The 14,028-nt window shown below is 41.8% G+C and overlaps 1 protein-coding gene and 1 long non-coding RNA gene across 2 annotated transcripts in view; both read right to left on the reverse strand.

Moving 5' to 3' along the window:
* LOC139158853 (perilipin-3-like) overlaps positions 1-14,028 on the reverse strand; it is a gene marked incomplete at its 5' end in the record, with an annotated part of 144,088 nt that overhangs the window by 47,635 nt on the left and 82,425 nt on the right. The window lies entirely within an intron of this gene.
* On the reverse strand, positions 7,062-11,880 carry LOC139158850 (uncharacterized). The gene is made up of 3 exons (XR_011557748.1): positions 11,700-11,880; positions 8,461-8,679; positions 7,062-7,236 (listed from the first exon to the last, which is right to left on the reverse strand). It is a non-coding gene; the product is annotated as an uncharacterized lncRNA (long non-coding RNA).

A 14,028-nucleotide genomic window follows, 5' to 3' on the forward strand; every position in this document is an offset into this window, starting at 1 on the left:
CTCGTGACTGCTTTTTAATGTAATGGGGTTTTAGCTTATAGTTTTTAATTATTAGATTTGTACACATATTGTTTTTGTATTGTGTTCTGTGAGCTGTCCCGAGTCTTCGGAGAGGGGCGGCATACAAGTCTAATAAATAATAATAATAATAATAATAATAATAATAATAATAATAATAATAATAATTGAAATTACCATTAAAAAAAGCCGTGGAGCCGAGTGGATGGTGAGGAGCAGAGCTCTGGTTATTCCTCCACTTTTGAGGTGTTTCGATCGATCCTTCTTCGACCACAGTATACATGGGGAGGTAGCTGACGTGAGGGGACCCCTGTTAGCCAGGGTTTTTTTCAGGCAGCGGCGGATCAGGAATTTCCCGAAAGAAGATCGGACATCTAAAATCAGGAGCAACATGGCGGCCTGAGGTACTCCCGGCTGCAGAATGCTAATCTTATACTGGCGAGGCGATAGTACAGAACGGAGAAGTGTAAAATACCCATCAGGATTTTAATTTTTCTCTTTACTTCTGTTCGTGATTCTGGGGGTGGGTGTCTGGGGGCTATAACCGATTGGCGGATTTATAAACCAAAGCTTCGAGAAGCGAGAAGGAGGGTGGGAGCTGTCATCCTCCCCCCTCCCTCAGCGGCAAGACACTCACAATTGAAAGATATCATATTACCTTAAAAAGCGATCTATCGGCATATAACTATTTTCGGTTTATCCCCCCAAGTAAAGGAAAAGAGGGAATAATTCCAACCAATAATCCTGCTTATTGGGTCGTTTATTGGACCTTTATTTTTGAGTGCACCACAAAGCTGAGGAAGTGACTAAGGGGAATTCGCAGCCGTTTTTCTTTTTCTTTTTTCTCCTCAGAGCTGGAGGATTTCTAAAAGACTAACACAAGTGGAAGTTTATCTTTAGGTTTCTATTCTGAACTTAGCTAATTTCATCAGAAGCAAGAACTCAATAAGTATCTCGGATTAATCCATCGATCATTGACTGTGACAACTGTGCTTGTTTAAAGGAACAGACTCAAAAATAAAAAAAACATATATATACAGTGATCCCTCGATTAGCACGGTCTCGATTAGTGCGAAACGCTACAACATGGTTTTTCACAAAATATTAATTAAAAAATACTCCACGGTTTTTTTGCTATACCACGGTTTTTCCCACCCGATGACGTCATACGTCATCACCAAGAGTCACTTCTCTGTCTCTTTCTCTTTCTTTCCTGTCACTATGCTTCAATCATTTTCTCATTTCTCTTTTTTTCTCCCCTTTTTTCTATCATTTCTCTCTCTCTTTCTTCCTCTCTCACACTCTCTTCCTCCCTTCTCTCTCCCCCCCTCCACTTGCCCACGAGAAGAAAAAAAGCAACCTCTGCCGGGCAGCTCCCCTTGTGCCCCCGCTTTGTGCCTGCCTCTTTTGGGGATTTTTTTTTCTTTTCTTTTTTGCGCTGGCGGCGGGAGCTGTTGGGGAGGGCTCTGCCGGGAAGGCCTCTCAGCTGCAGAGCCGAATGGGGGCGGAGGCAACAGCGGAGCCCGGCGCTGGGGCCATGCGAGGCTGTTCATCCAGGGGGGCGTGGACTGGCAAGTCGCCCTCCTTTCTCTCTCTTTCTCTCTCTTATACCACACCGGTAACAGGGAGAGAAAGAGAGAGAGCGGAGGGCACCTTGCCGGTCCACGCCCCCCTAGATGAGCAGCTCCGCATGGCCCCAGCGCCGCCCAGGCAAAGGGGAAACCCCAAGATCGCTTGCCGCTTCCGCTTGCCGTATTGCAGCGAAGGAGGCGAAGCAAGGCTCCAAGCTGCAATACGGCAAGCGGCAAGCGGCAAGCGATCTTGGGGTTTCCCCTTTGCCTGGGCGGCGGGAAGACCAAGGGAAGGTTCCTTCAGCCGCCCAACACCTGATCTGCTCCGCAGCGCGGCAGCAGCGAGGAGCCGAAGATGGGGTTTCCCCTTTGCCTTTACCCCATCTTCGGCTCCTCGCTGCTTCCGCGCTGTGGAGCAGATCAGCTGTTGGGCGGCTGAAGGAACCTTCCCTTGGTCTTCCCTGCCGCCCACACGCAAACTCCACCATCTGCGCATGTGCGGCCATGAAAAAAATGGCGCGCATGCGTAGATGGTGTTTTTTACTTCCGCACCACTATAACGCGGAAATCGATTAGCGCGGGAGGTCTTGGAACGTAACCCCCGCGCTAATCGAGAGATCACTGTATACATCAAACCCTCTCTGTGACTGTGTTAACGACTTCAAGACAGCCAGAGGAATATCTTGCCTTCTATCAACTTATCTCTAATTAAAAACTTTATTGTATTACGAAGGAATCAATGAATTCAAGTGTGAAAGAACTGTGACAATTACCAATCATAGTAACTATATATTTTCTAATACTAGATTTCTTCTCCTTTTCTTTTGTTCAATGATATATCTCTTTTTCTTTCTTGTTTAATGAAATATCTTTAAAATATATAATCATCTAGAAATAATAAATTAATTAATATTAAATAATTATTTACTATATGTTGTGGTTCAGCCTGAGGCTGCTCAGGGACCAGCTGTGTCTCTGCTGGCTCCATGCCTGGAGGAGGAGGACAGCGAAGAGGAGGGGGCTGAGCAGTTGGATGGGGGAGAGGAAAGTCAGGAATGGGACGAAGGAGAACAGCATGAGAGCCCCGGGGGGGGGGGGCTCCCCAGGCAGTAGCTTGGAGTCATTAGGTGATGAAGCACAAGCCGTCATTGACATGCGACAGAGACGTTCAGATCAAAGAAAGGAGCAATTAAAGAAGTATTATCAGCACTGAATTAGGAACAGCTGGGCTTGGGTGTGGTCCTCCTTAGCAAGGTTTCAAAGGCAGGCAAGCCCTTAAAGCTATGTGGAGTGTTATCAGTTGGAGTTACGGTGACCTGCTTTGTTCTCGACGTCTCTGTTCCTGGCTTGTGGCCCAGCAGTTTGGAAGACCCGTGGGAGGGGTAGGTCTGCTATCTACAGCCTCGTCTTGGCAGCAAGAATCCTGTATTGCTGCATGGACGTTTGCCTTCGTGGATATATTTGAAGATACAGCGTTTTCCTGTTTGTAAGGACCTTTTCTGTTACCTGTGTTTTTCTTGAATTTTATAAACTGCCTTTACCCTTTACCGGTGTGTCTGGCTTCTCTTTTTGGGTTGGTCTTGGCTTCCGGAGTGACCCAGACAGAACACTATATAAATAAATAAGTTTTTTTAATGCTTTTCTACGGATTATTACTATTAGCCCCATTCAATAGAAAACAAAATGAGCACTGCTCTGTTTGATCGGTTTGTGTATTACAGCAATCTGTCCTCAGAGCAGCTAACTCTCCATTAGCCTGCCAGCAGAGGGGCCACAGAGGCAGTCATGCTGCCCTGAAGACTATCAGCCATTCATCTCCTGACTTCCATGAATTGCACCAACGCTTTTACGAATTCAGCCAAGCGGGAAGCCATCACCACATCTCATGGCAGGGAATTCCAAAATTGAATCACCTGATGTGTAAACAAACACAAAAATCTTTATTCTGTCTTGATTTCTTCCAAGATTCAATTTCTTTTCTTTTTTTTATAATATATTTTTTTAATAAAGATTTATTTACAGATATAATACAAGGTACATAGAATACATGAAAAGGAAAGAGAAAAAGAAAAAACAATACATCCAAAGATACATATTAAAACAATACATCCAATAAGAAAAATAAAAAACAAAACAAAAAACAAAACAAAACAAAAAAACCCCATATATTAAAATAAAGGCATGTGCAGGATCAGTATATATATTCTTCCGAAACTATGTAAATTTTCTTTAGATTCAGTTACAGTTTTTATATTAAAAAAAACAGTTTGACTTTTTTCGACATTCAGCTCATTTAGTAAATCATAACTTTATCTTGCTCTTTTTGTTTTCATCAGGAATATATATAAATGGGAGGAAACGGGTGATAGGAATGATGAGAAAAAACTAGTAGTAATAGTAGTGCAGACTTAATAGTTTGACAGTGTTGAGGGAATTATTTGTTTAGCAGAGTGATGGCGTTCGGGAAAAAACTGTTATTGTGTCTAGTTGTCTTGGTGTGCAGTGCTCTATAGCGACGTTTTGATGTTAGGAATTGAAATAGTTTATGTCCAGGATGCGGGGGCAAGTAACTATTTTCACAGCTCTCTTTTTGACTCGTGCAGTACACAGGTCCTCAATGGAAGGCAGGTTGGCAGCTCATCTTGGTCCCAAAACTCTGCCAATCTTCACTATTTGAATGATCAGTTCTTCAGAGATTTTGAAAAGTTCCTCCTGGCTCTTGTAGGATGTATGAAAATGGTGCATATCTTGTCAAGGAAGAGTTTGAAAAGATTCAGTTGTTTAATTTCCTTTATGGGATCATCCAGCACAAGTTGAAGGCAATGGTTCAAAGAGTGCCGGCTTATAATGTTTGGGAACACTTTAGCCATCCTGCTGCTGACTCCAGATTTTCTCCCTAGCATAACGCTGGTACCATCGGAGCAGAATGCTATTAAATGTTTTCGCAGATATTCCATGGTAAACCCAACTTTATGTAAGCTTCCCGTCACTGAAGAATACATGGCCTCTGCATCTTGTTTGTCCAATTCCACTAGCTCAACGAAAATGTTTGCTGGGCATTCTGGATCCTCAACTTTGACAAAAACTATCAAGACTGCTCTCATTGATAATGTTGAGGTCCATCAATTATTAACCACAGTTTCAGGTTTTTTGCAATAATTTTTTAAAAAAATGGTAGTTATAATGTCTCTTGCAGTAAAATCCACTATTCTCGCTGCAGATCTCCTATTCCCATATCTACTCCAATTGTAGTTATCAAATTGACTTGCGCTTCAATAACAGAAAATGGTCTACTCATAAACAGTAAAAAAATATTGCTTTGGTAGCAGGTTCATGTTTTCCTTTTGCCTTCCTCATTGCTCTCTGAATAGCACCCTGCTCCCATTGTTTAATGAACTCTCTGCACATGACATTTGCTTGTGATTTTAAACGGTCCCACATTTTTTCCTAAGAGCTGTTGGCTGCGCCTCTTTATTTATCCCTGCTACCATAATCCTAAAATATCTCCATTCTTGTGAAACATGAACACTCTTCTCCTATGTGAATTTGTATTTTTCACAGTAAAAGCAACCTAGTTTTTTGTCTTTTATTTCCAGCCCATCATACGTTTCCCGGAAGCATTTATATTGCTTTAAACTCCAGCATGTGGGAAATTCTGGTACTGCTCATGTCGATGGCGATGCTGGTACGGCTCATGTTGATGGTACTGCAGATGGTGCTGGCGGTGCTGTGTTTTCAGGAAGAAAGTGCAACAACCAGGAAAGGTATAGTTCTTCATCTTAGAATTTAGAAGAAAAACCCACCAACAGCTCACAAAATCATACACAGATGAACATATGAAAGCAGCAATGGAGTCACATAAAAGGTGATTGCTGCAAAAAGCCATTACCTCAAAAACCACCGATCACATAGACACACACAAACTTGTCAGAAATGGTGTAGTGTCTCCTGCTTGAGCAGGCGGTTGGACTAGATGACCTTCAAGGTTCCTTCTAACTCTGTTTTAAGCAAAATCTGTGAGGTCTTGCTTTTTTATTTTTCCTCCTACTACAGAGTTAAAACACAAAGAATTAAATGTTTGTATTCTTATGAACCTCTTTCAGATTTATCCCTTTTGGGGATTATACTTTATTTTTTTCCAAGTGGGGGGGCGTGCAAGACCGGCGGCAATGGAGCGAGACTACGCGCTCCATTGCTGCTGCCGGAATAGCGTTTCCACCCATTCTGGGTCCTGCCCATCCCTACGTAGCGCAGTCTCCTGGAGTTCCACATTCCCTGCAGGCTTTTCACAGCCACCTATCAACTCACCTCTGGAGGTGCCTGGAGATGATTCTTCCTCCTTCTGTTGCAGCTCCTGGGGAAGGAAGGAAAGGCTGTTATTAGTACCAGTTTGCTCTTTCTGTACTTGCCCTCTGCTCTTCCCACATAGCATATTGGACTCCTTCCTATCTGAGGGGCTCGTCTTCTGGCATTGTTTTGATGCTTTTCTTGGGGTTTTCTTATTAAGGATACTGGAGAAGGCTGCCATTTCCTTCTCCAGTAGACCACATTGTGCCAGCATCCCCCACTAGGACCTGTCTGATTGGGTGGCCCTGCACAGCATAGCTCATTGCTTCATTGAGCTTCGCAAGGCAAGGCATTGATCCCTGAAGAGGGTAGAATACATACCTCTAATTCCTGGAGGAGGCGCTCCAAGCTGTCCGGGGTGTCTTCCTCCAGGCTGCTTAAATGAACTGCCAGCATATGTTCATCCAGTGCTTTTATGGGGCACGGCCTAACCTCACCAAGTTCCTAAGAGGTCAGTAAGGGGCGTACATAAGTTCATCAGAGTGCCTACCGTCCCTTGTCCTATTGTCTCTCCTGCGTCTCCTATATCTTCTCTTCTATACCTATATCTTTTCCTGCTATTCTCTCATAGTTATATTTCACTCCTTTATTTTCTCCTCTATTCCCCCTTTAATACATTCTACCTGATTATAACCTCTCTAACCCTCATTGTGTGTTATTGTGTACTGGACAAAACAAATAAATAAATAAACAACTGTTACACAGCAGGCCGAATAAATTTGATGATCAGAATATCAAAAGCTGTGAACAATCTTGCCTTTGGTTTTTAAAATTGTGTATCTACTGTGGTTAATATTTGAATATTTATCACTTTCATTGTTAATTGCCCAGGATCACTTTGTAAAGTGAGATGGGCAGCATATAAATTTAATAAATAATAAATAAATTACGATTCAATTGTATACCGTAAGTGGACAGACCTGACCATACTTCAACATGATCTCAGACAGTGTTTTCAAGTCACCCCCCACTGAAATATCTTCTCTAAAAAGACAACATTAGCGACTTAATAATAGTAGATAATTGTGGATGGACTCATCTATCCATCTTGTTTCTGAGATCTATTTCTAATTCTTTTGAACCATTCCAACAAGCCCAAGCAAAATAGAAAAGGCTTACCTATCCAGTGGGTGGAGAACTAATGACCGTGGTTGCTCCAGATCCTCAAGAACCACTGTATAGACAGGATTTCCCTTCCAAGTGGTATTCAACCATGTAGCCAAGATCTGTCCGGAGATACCGTCAGTCCAGTAAAGATTCCTTCCTAACCAGTCCACTGCTATACTGTCAGATTTGATGCCTGCAATCCAATGTTTGAAATGACAGAAATGAACATATGCAAGTTTACAGCCTATCACTAAAGCTAGGATCTCAATGCCAAAAATATATATATATATATAAAAAAAATTATTGTGTTGTATTCCAACTTTCAAAATAAGCAAATGTAATTTTTTTTTTTTGCTTTTATCTATCAGCCTGTTATCTATCTATTGTTAAGATTTGCAAACATTTGAATGGGAAATATCAGCCAACATCTCCTATGAAGTCAGTAATTACAAAGCAAAACTTTATTACAAATTGTTTTTTAAATAGCCATATAAGAGAAAAGACATCCTGTTCAGAGGGTTTTGTGCAGAGTATCTCTGGTTTAAGGCTGAACAGTTACGACTCCGCTCCAGGTAAATGGTTCACTGTTAATTGTGCTTGAAATCCATCTTCCTAGACAATCCTCAAAAATACTCATAGTTGACCAATACTCACAAAAGGATGCTTTTTTAGGGGTCAGTTCTGCTGTTACTGTCTCTCTCTTATTGTACACTGGAAGAATCTTTACATTTATAGACTAGAAGCTCATAGAAGCTCAAACCCATTACTTGACTCAGTAGTGTCAACCCCTAACCCCCAACATTTCTCCCTTAGATTATCCACGATTGACCTCTCCAGATTCCTAAGAGGTCAGTAAGTGGCGTACATAAGTGCACCAGGTTAAAAATAAATAAATAAGCTGCAGATTTCAGCCATCATCAGCAAGGGATTGTTGGCTTTCTGAGCAATTGTCCCAAGTGACACATATCATTCCTATGCCATTCATGAGGGACTTTAGTAGGATAACATCATCTGTCATATGGGACTTTGTCAACTTGTATGTTTTCTTCCTGGAGGAACTTGATGAAATCTTTCCTTCAGTCTGTCATCTAAAACTTGCAGGCAGGATTAGGTGTGTGAATCCACCTGGTATTTCTGTTTCTTAAAGTTCTTTTGTTAAAATTATCAGTTTAGAAATATGAGCACTCAATTTTTCCTTATCTTTTTTTCTTTTTAAGTGTAAGTGGATTTGACTTTCACCTTGTCTCGGGTGAACCTGTGAAGCTCTCTAAGCATGTGAGAGTGTGAGTCAGCTTCAACAGTCAAATAGGAGTTCTACCAATAGTTTATTTGACTTGCCAAAGTTACGATTAGTTTTGTCCTAAGCCACTAACTTATTAAAAACTGTCTAAACAACTGAAAATATATTAAGACCCACCTTTTATTAGAATTCCTTTTTCCTTGGTTTGCATATCAATCCAATTAATACTGTCTGCATTGAGATTCATCCCAAAGACAGTCTCGGATACGAAATCGTAGTCAATGGAAAAGATAATGAAGTCATGATCGACTCTCATGACAACATCCTCTTTCATGGTCCTTATTCCAAATACAAGTAAGTCAAACTGAACTGCAACTAGCAGTAATGGCTCGGAACCTATGGCAAAGACAAAACTAGTTAATTTTAATATAAATTGCAATCACTCAACTATTTAAATTAAGGGAGAAGAGGTGAGAAATACTTTAACAAGTCACCTTTTAATGAGTAATGTTCATTCTTCCACTTTGCTTCCCCCCCTATTATTTAGCACTGCACTCAAATTTAGTCACAACAAATATATACACAAAACTGAAAGATTCTAAAATCATTTGAGAAAAACTCCAAAATACAGTATTTCACTGCCAGATGGCGTGGATTGCCTTATTTTTTACTGATAAGAACAGAGGCTGTTAACCAAGTAATGGTCTGGAAGAGCTCCAACTTCATTCTTGAAAAATGGTGGATGTCTAGAATAAATGCTGGCAATCCTAAAATAAAAACATGGGGAAACTAGGCAACTCCCATGATTTTTGGGGTTTTTTGGTCGACTTTTTATTTTATGGAAAACCTCTCTTAAATTCAGGCTTGTCTTCTGTTTTAGATACTATTTTGCTCTACGGAACTATTCAAATTTAATTATGTGTCTCTCAGGTTTTCTCCATAAGACCACCCAAGTCATTTCATGCTGAATGCTATTTGTTACTCAGCCCTAAACTGCTAAAGGTGCAGAGAAGGATTGCAGGGGTTCCCACACTTGGCAATTTTAAGACTTGTGGACTTCATTTCCCAGAATTCTCTATGCTGGCTGGAGAATTCGAGGAGTTGAAATCCACAAGACCTCTGCTACAGGACCAACAGGATATTGGCTAAAGAATGGCTGCTAATTCCCATTGCTTTGAGATCTGAGTTACAGAAAAATTATTGCTTTTTGCTGATGTTCCTGCAAATTAGATCATTTGTGGGCCTAGGATTAAAAATGGTGACATGATCCAAATTTCTATATTTTCCCAGGCAACAGTATGAAATTTTTGTTCTTACCTTAGAATCAATGCCTGTTTTTTGAACATTTCAAATTCAAAATGTTTTGCACATATGTTAATGTGTGAAATTCAAATTGGACCATTGCAGAATCAAAACACTAAACAACTCAAAGTATTACTCAAAGTATGTATATTTCATTATGAATGTATTGTTTTAACTCTTGTAAGATTTTTCCCCCTGAACTACCATAGTATCTGCAATCTTAGCAGGAAAGGCAGCCTTTAGTTGGATGAGCTCACCATAGAGAGCAGGGTTTCTTAACCCTTTTGCCATCACACCACTCTTTTGTGTAATCCTAATGTATACACTCCCTTAAAAATCCAAGTACCCAAATGAACACAAATGAACAAGGGAAACAATACAATGAAACTTGGGGGGGGGGGGGTGGATTCATTGTAACAATATAAATAAGATATTCTTTAGACCTGACTGAATTTGGTATCTTCCCAAAGAAAAGGAACTGTTTGGGAAACACTGATCTAGGAGGTTAGGAGTCTTTGCCCCCCTAAAGTTAAAGCTAAAGGTTCCCCCTTTCAAGTTGTGTTAAGACTCTAGGGGGTGGTGCTCATCTCCATTTCTTACCCAAGGGAGTCAGTGTTGTCTGAAGACATTTCCATGGTCACATTGCCAGAATGACTATAGTAGTGATGGTAAACCTATGGAACGGGTGCCACAGGTAACAGGTGGAGCATATCTGTTGGCATGCAAGCCATTGCCTTAGCTCAGCTCCAACGTGCATGTGCGTGCCAGCCAGCTGAGTTTTGGCTTGCACGGAGGCTCTGGAAGGGCATTTTTGGCTTCCAGAGAGCCTCCAGGCAGATGGGAGAGGGCATTTTTATGCTCCCCTGGCTCCAGGGAAGCCTTTGGAGCCTGTGGAGGGCAAAACATGAGCCTACTGGGCCCACCAGAAGTTGGGAAATGGGCTATTTCTGGCCTCCAGAGGGCCTCTGGGGAGCAGGGGAAGCAGTTTTTGCCCTCCACAGGCATTGAATTATAGATGTGGGCACTCATGCATGCACGATAGTGTGCGTGCATGCTCTCTTTTCTCACCTAAGGAAAAAAAAGTTCGCCATCACTGGACTATAGGCTGTGGTGCACAGAATGCTTGTTACCTTTCCACCAAAGTGGTACCTATTTATCTATTTGCACTGGCATGCTCTCAAACTGCTAGATGGGTAGGAACTGGGGTAAGAAACAGGAAGTCACTCCATTGCATGGTGCTTGGGTCTCTTTATCTGTTGCAGTATAGCATAAAAATGTTAGAATAGGATTATATCATAATTATATATATCTGGACCTCTAGCATAAAAATGCTCTGCTACCCTGATTCTATTATAAGCCAGGATAGGACGGCACTAACTGCTTAGTCTGTATCACTGGTGAATTACAACAGGGAAACAAAAGGGCTCAATAAACATCTCACTGATAAACAAGTTTACATCACTCCAGACAGGACTTTATATGATCAAAGGGGGAGATTTACATTGCCTGAAGCAAACACAGGACGAGAGGGTGATTAAGAAGATTGATTGTGATAAGGCTGAAGGCTTCAGAGAAATTAGGTGTGAGAAACATTTGCTCTGAGGAAGTGTTTCTAGGAAATGATATCTGGGGGAAAGGAAGAACTCAAAAATATGTCATGTTTGAAGTCATGTTATTGGATGTTTGTGTATCACTTGACATGTACATGTAATTATCCCCATTTCCTTATGCTCCCAAATAAAAAGGAATACACAACTCTATACTGTGTCACTTCACCCAGAGAGAGAATGTGTCCAAGTCTTCTTTCTAGGATTCGCGTTTGTGAGTGATCCCACACGGCTGAGTTGCTCTTAGCCCCTTTGAAGACATTGTCTTCATCAGGGACTTTGACAGCATCTACATTTATCCATGTAACAGCTTTCATATCTCTCAATACATCCCCTCCAGCTTAATAGGGTGAAGCCAGAGGGACTTATTTCAAGGCTTCTTACCCAGAAGGCAAAGTTTTCTATGTTACATATTTGACTTCACAAAAAAATTTACGCATTAAACCCTAACTTTGAATCCTAAAGAGAATCAATGGAAAGCCAATCAGTGGACAGGAGGAAACCTACCTATTACTTTACATGTGTGGTTATCGGGCTCCAGTTGATATCCAGGGTGGCATGTGCAGGAGTAACCGCCTTCTGTATTGACACAGGTCTGGCTACATTTAGCAACTGCCAACTCTTTGCACTCATTGATGTCTTTGCAAGAGCGCCCATCACTTGTTAGGATGAACCCCTCATTGCAAGCACATTGCTGAAAATTAGAAAACAGGCGTTATTACCTATGTAAAGTTTCACTATTTCTCCTTCTCCTTACTCTGCCCTCCAGGGTTGATTCTCTGGAAACACAGAGTCCAAATACAAATTGAGATTTAATTTGCAAGTACATGTATGCGCTTAAGTAATACATTTGAAGGCATTGGGGTTCCCCCCCCCCAAATTATGTTTCACTAAAGAATTTTTTTTTACAAAGTAAAACAATTCACATTTAAAGAAAAAGAAAAGGGGAAAGTGATAACAGAAATGAAAGGAAAGGGAAAAAAACAAAGATATAAAGAGATGGTTTCCGGTTTTCTTTTAAAACACATGCATTTAGTCTTATTCTCTTGCTCTAAGGAAGGGGTTGTCCAACCTTGGCAACTTCAAGAGCTATTTGTTGGTGGAATTCTGGGAGTTGAAGTCTACAGGTTTTAAAGTTGCCAGGGTTGGATACCGCTGCTGTTCAGAGGTGGGTTCCTACCGGTTCTAATTGGTTCTTTAACTTAGTGATGATATCACAGAAGAAGTTCTGTTGGTGTCTCCTTGGGCGCCGCCGTCTTGGATTTTGTTTCTGCACATGCGCAGTAGCTATTTTTTTAAATTGCTGAGGGCGCACGCGTACGGTACAACCCTGAGCGAATTGGCAGCAAAAGGATCCAGATCCCACCCCTGCTGCTGTTAGATTACACTTTCAATCTGCTTGCATTGCTTGATGAGTTTTTATGATTTAATAGTAATCATCTCACCAGGATTATCTATCAGCACGTTCTAGTCAAATTATGATTAGGTCATCAACAAGATAATTTAACTCCTGAAGCTTTTCTGGTCTCTTTTCCTACTGCCTCACATTTTTATTTATTTTATTTTATTTATTTATTGGATTTGTATGCCGCCCCTCTCCATGGACTTGGGGCGGCTAACAACAGTGACAAAAAACAGAATGTAAAACCATCTGGGACTTCAATAATAATAATAATAATAATAATAATAATAATAATAATAATAATAATAATAATAATAATAATAATAATTTATTAGATTTGTATGCCGCCCCTCTCCGAAGACTCGGGGCGGCTCACAACAAGCGATAAAACAATATTGTACAGGCACAAATCTAATATTAAGAAAAAAACTAAAAACCCTATCAATTTAAAAAACCAAACAGCACATACATACCAAACATAAATTATAATAAGCCTGGGGGAAAGGTGTCTCAATTCCCCCATGCCTGGCGGTATAGATGGGTCTTAAGTAGTTTACGGAAGACAAGGAGGGTGGGAGCAGTTCTAATCTCCGGGGGGAGTTTATTCCAGAGGGCCGGGGCCGCCACAGAGAAGGCTCTTCCCCTGGGGCCCACCAGACGACATTGTTTAGTCGACGGGACCCGGAGAAGGCCAACTCTGTGGGACCTTATCGGCCGCTGGGATTCGTGCGGTAGTAGGCGGTTCCGGAGGTATTCTGGTCCAATGCCATGTAGGGCTTTAAAGGTCATGACCAACACTTTGAATTGTGACCGGAAACTGATCGGCAGCCAATGCAGGCCACGGAGTGTTGTAGAAACGTGGGCGAATCTGGGAAGCCCCACGATGGCTCTCGCGGCTGCTTTCTGCACGATCTGAAGTTTCCGAACACTTTTCAGAGGTAGCCCCATGTAGAGAGCATTGCAGTAATCGAACCTCGAGGTGATAAGGGCATGAGTGACTGTGAGCAATGACTCCCTGTCCAAATAGGGCCGCAACTGGTGCACCAGGCGAACCTGGGCAAACGCCCTCCTCGCCACAGCCGAAAGATGATGTTCCAATGTCAGCTGTGGGTCGAGGAGGACGGCCAAGTTGCGCACCCTCTCTGAGGGGGTCAGTAGTTCCCCCCCCAGGGTAATGGACGGACAGATGGAATTGTCCTTGGGAGGCAACACCCACAGCCACTCCGTCTTGTCTGGATTGAGTTTGAGTTTGTTGACACCCATCCAGTCCCCAACAGCCCCCAGGCACTGGCACATCACTTCCACTGCTTCGCTGACTGGACATGGGGTGGAGATGTACAACTGGGTATCATCCGCATATTGATGATACCTCACCCCATGCCCTTGGATGATCTCACTCAGCGGTTTCATGTAGATATTAAATAGCAGGGGGGA

The sequence above is a fragment of the Erythrolamprus reginae genome, chromosome 2, assembly GCF_031021105.1.
Source record: "Erythrolamprus reginae isolate rEryReg1 chromosome 2, rEryReg1.hap1, whole genome shotgun sequence".
Lineage (NCBI taxonomy): Eukaryota > Metazoa > Chordata > Lepidosauria > Squamata > Dipsadidae > Erythrolamprus > Erythrolamprus reginae.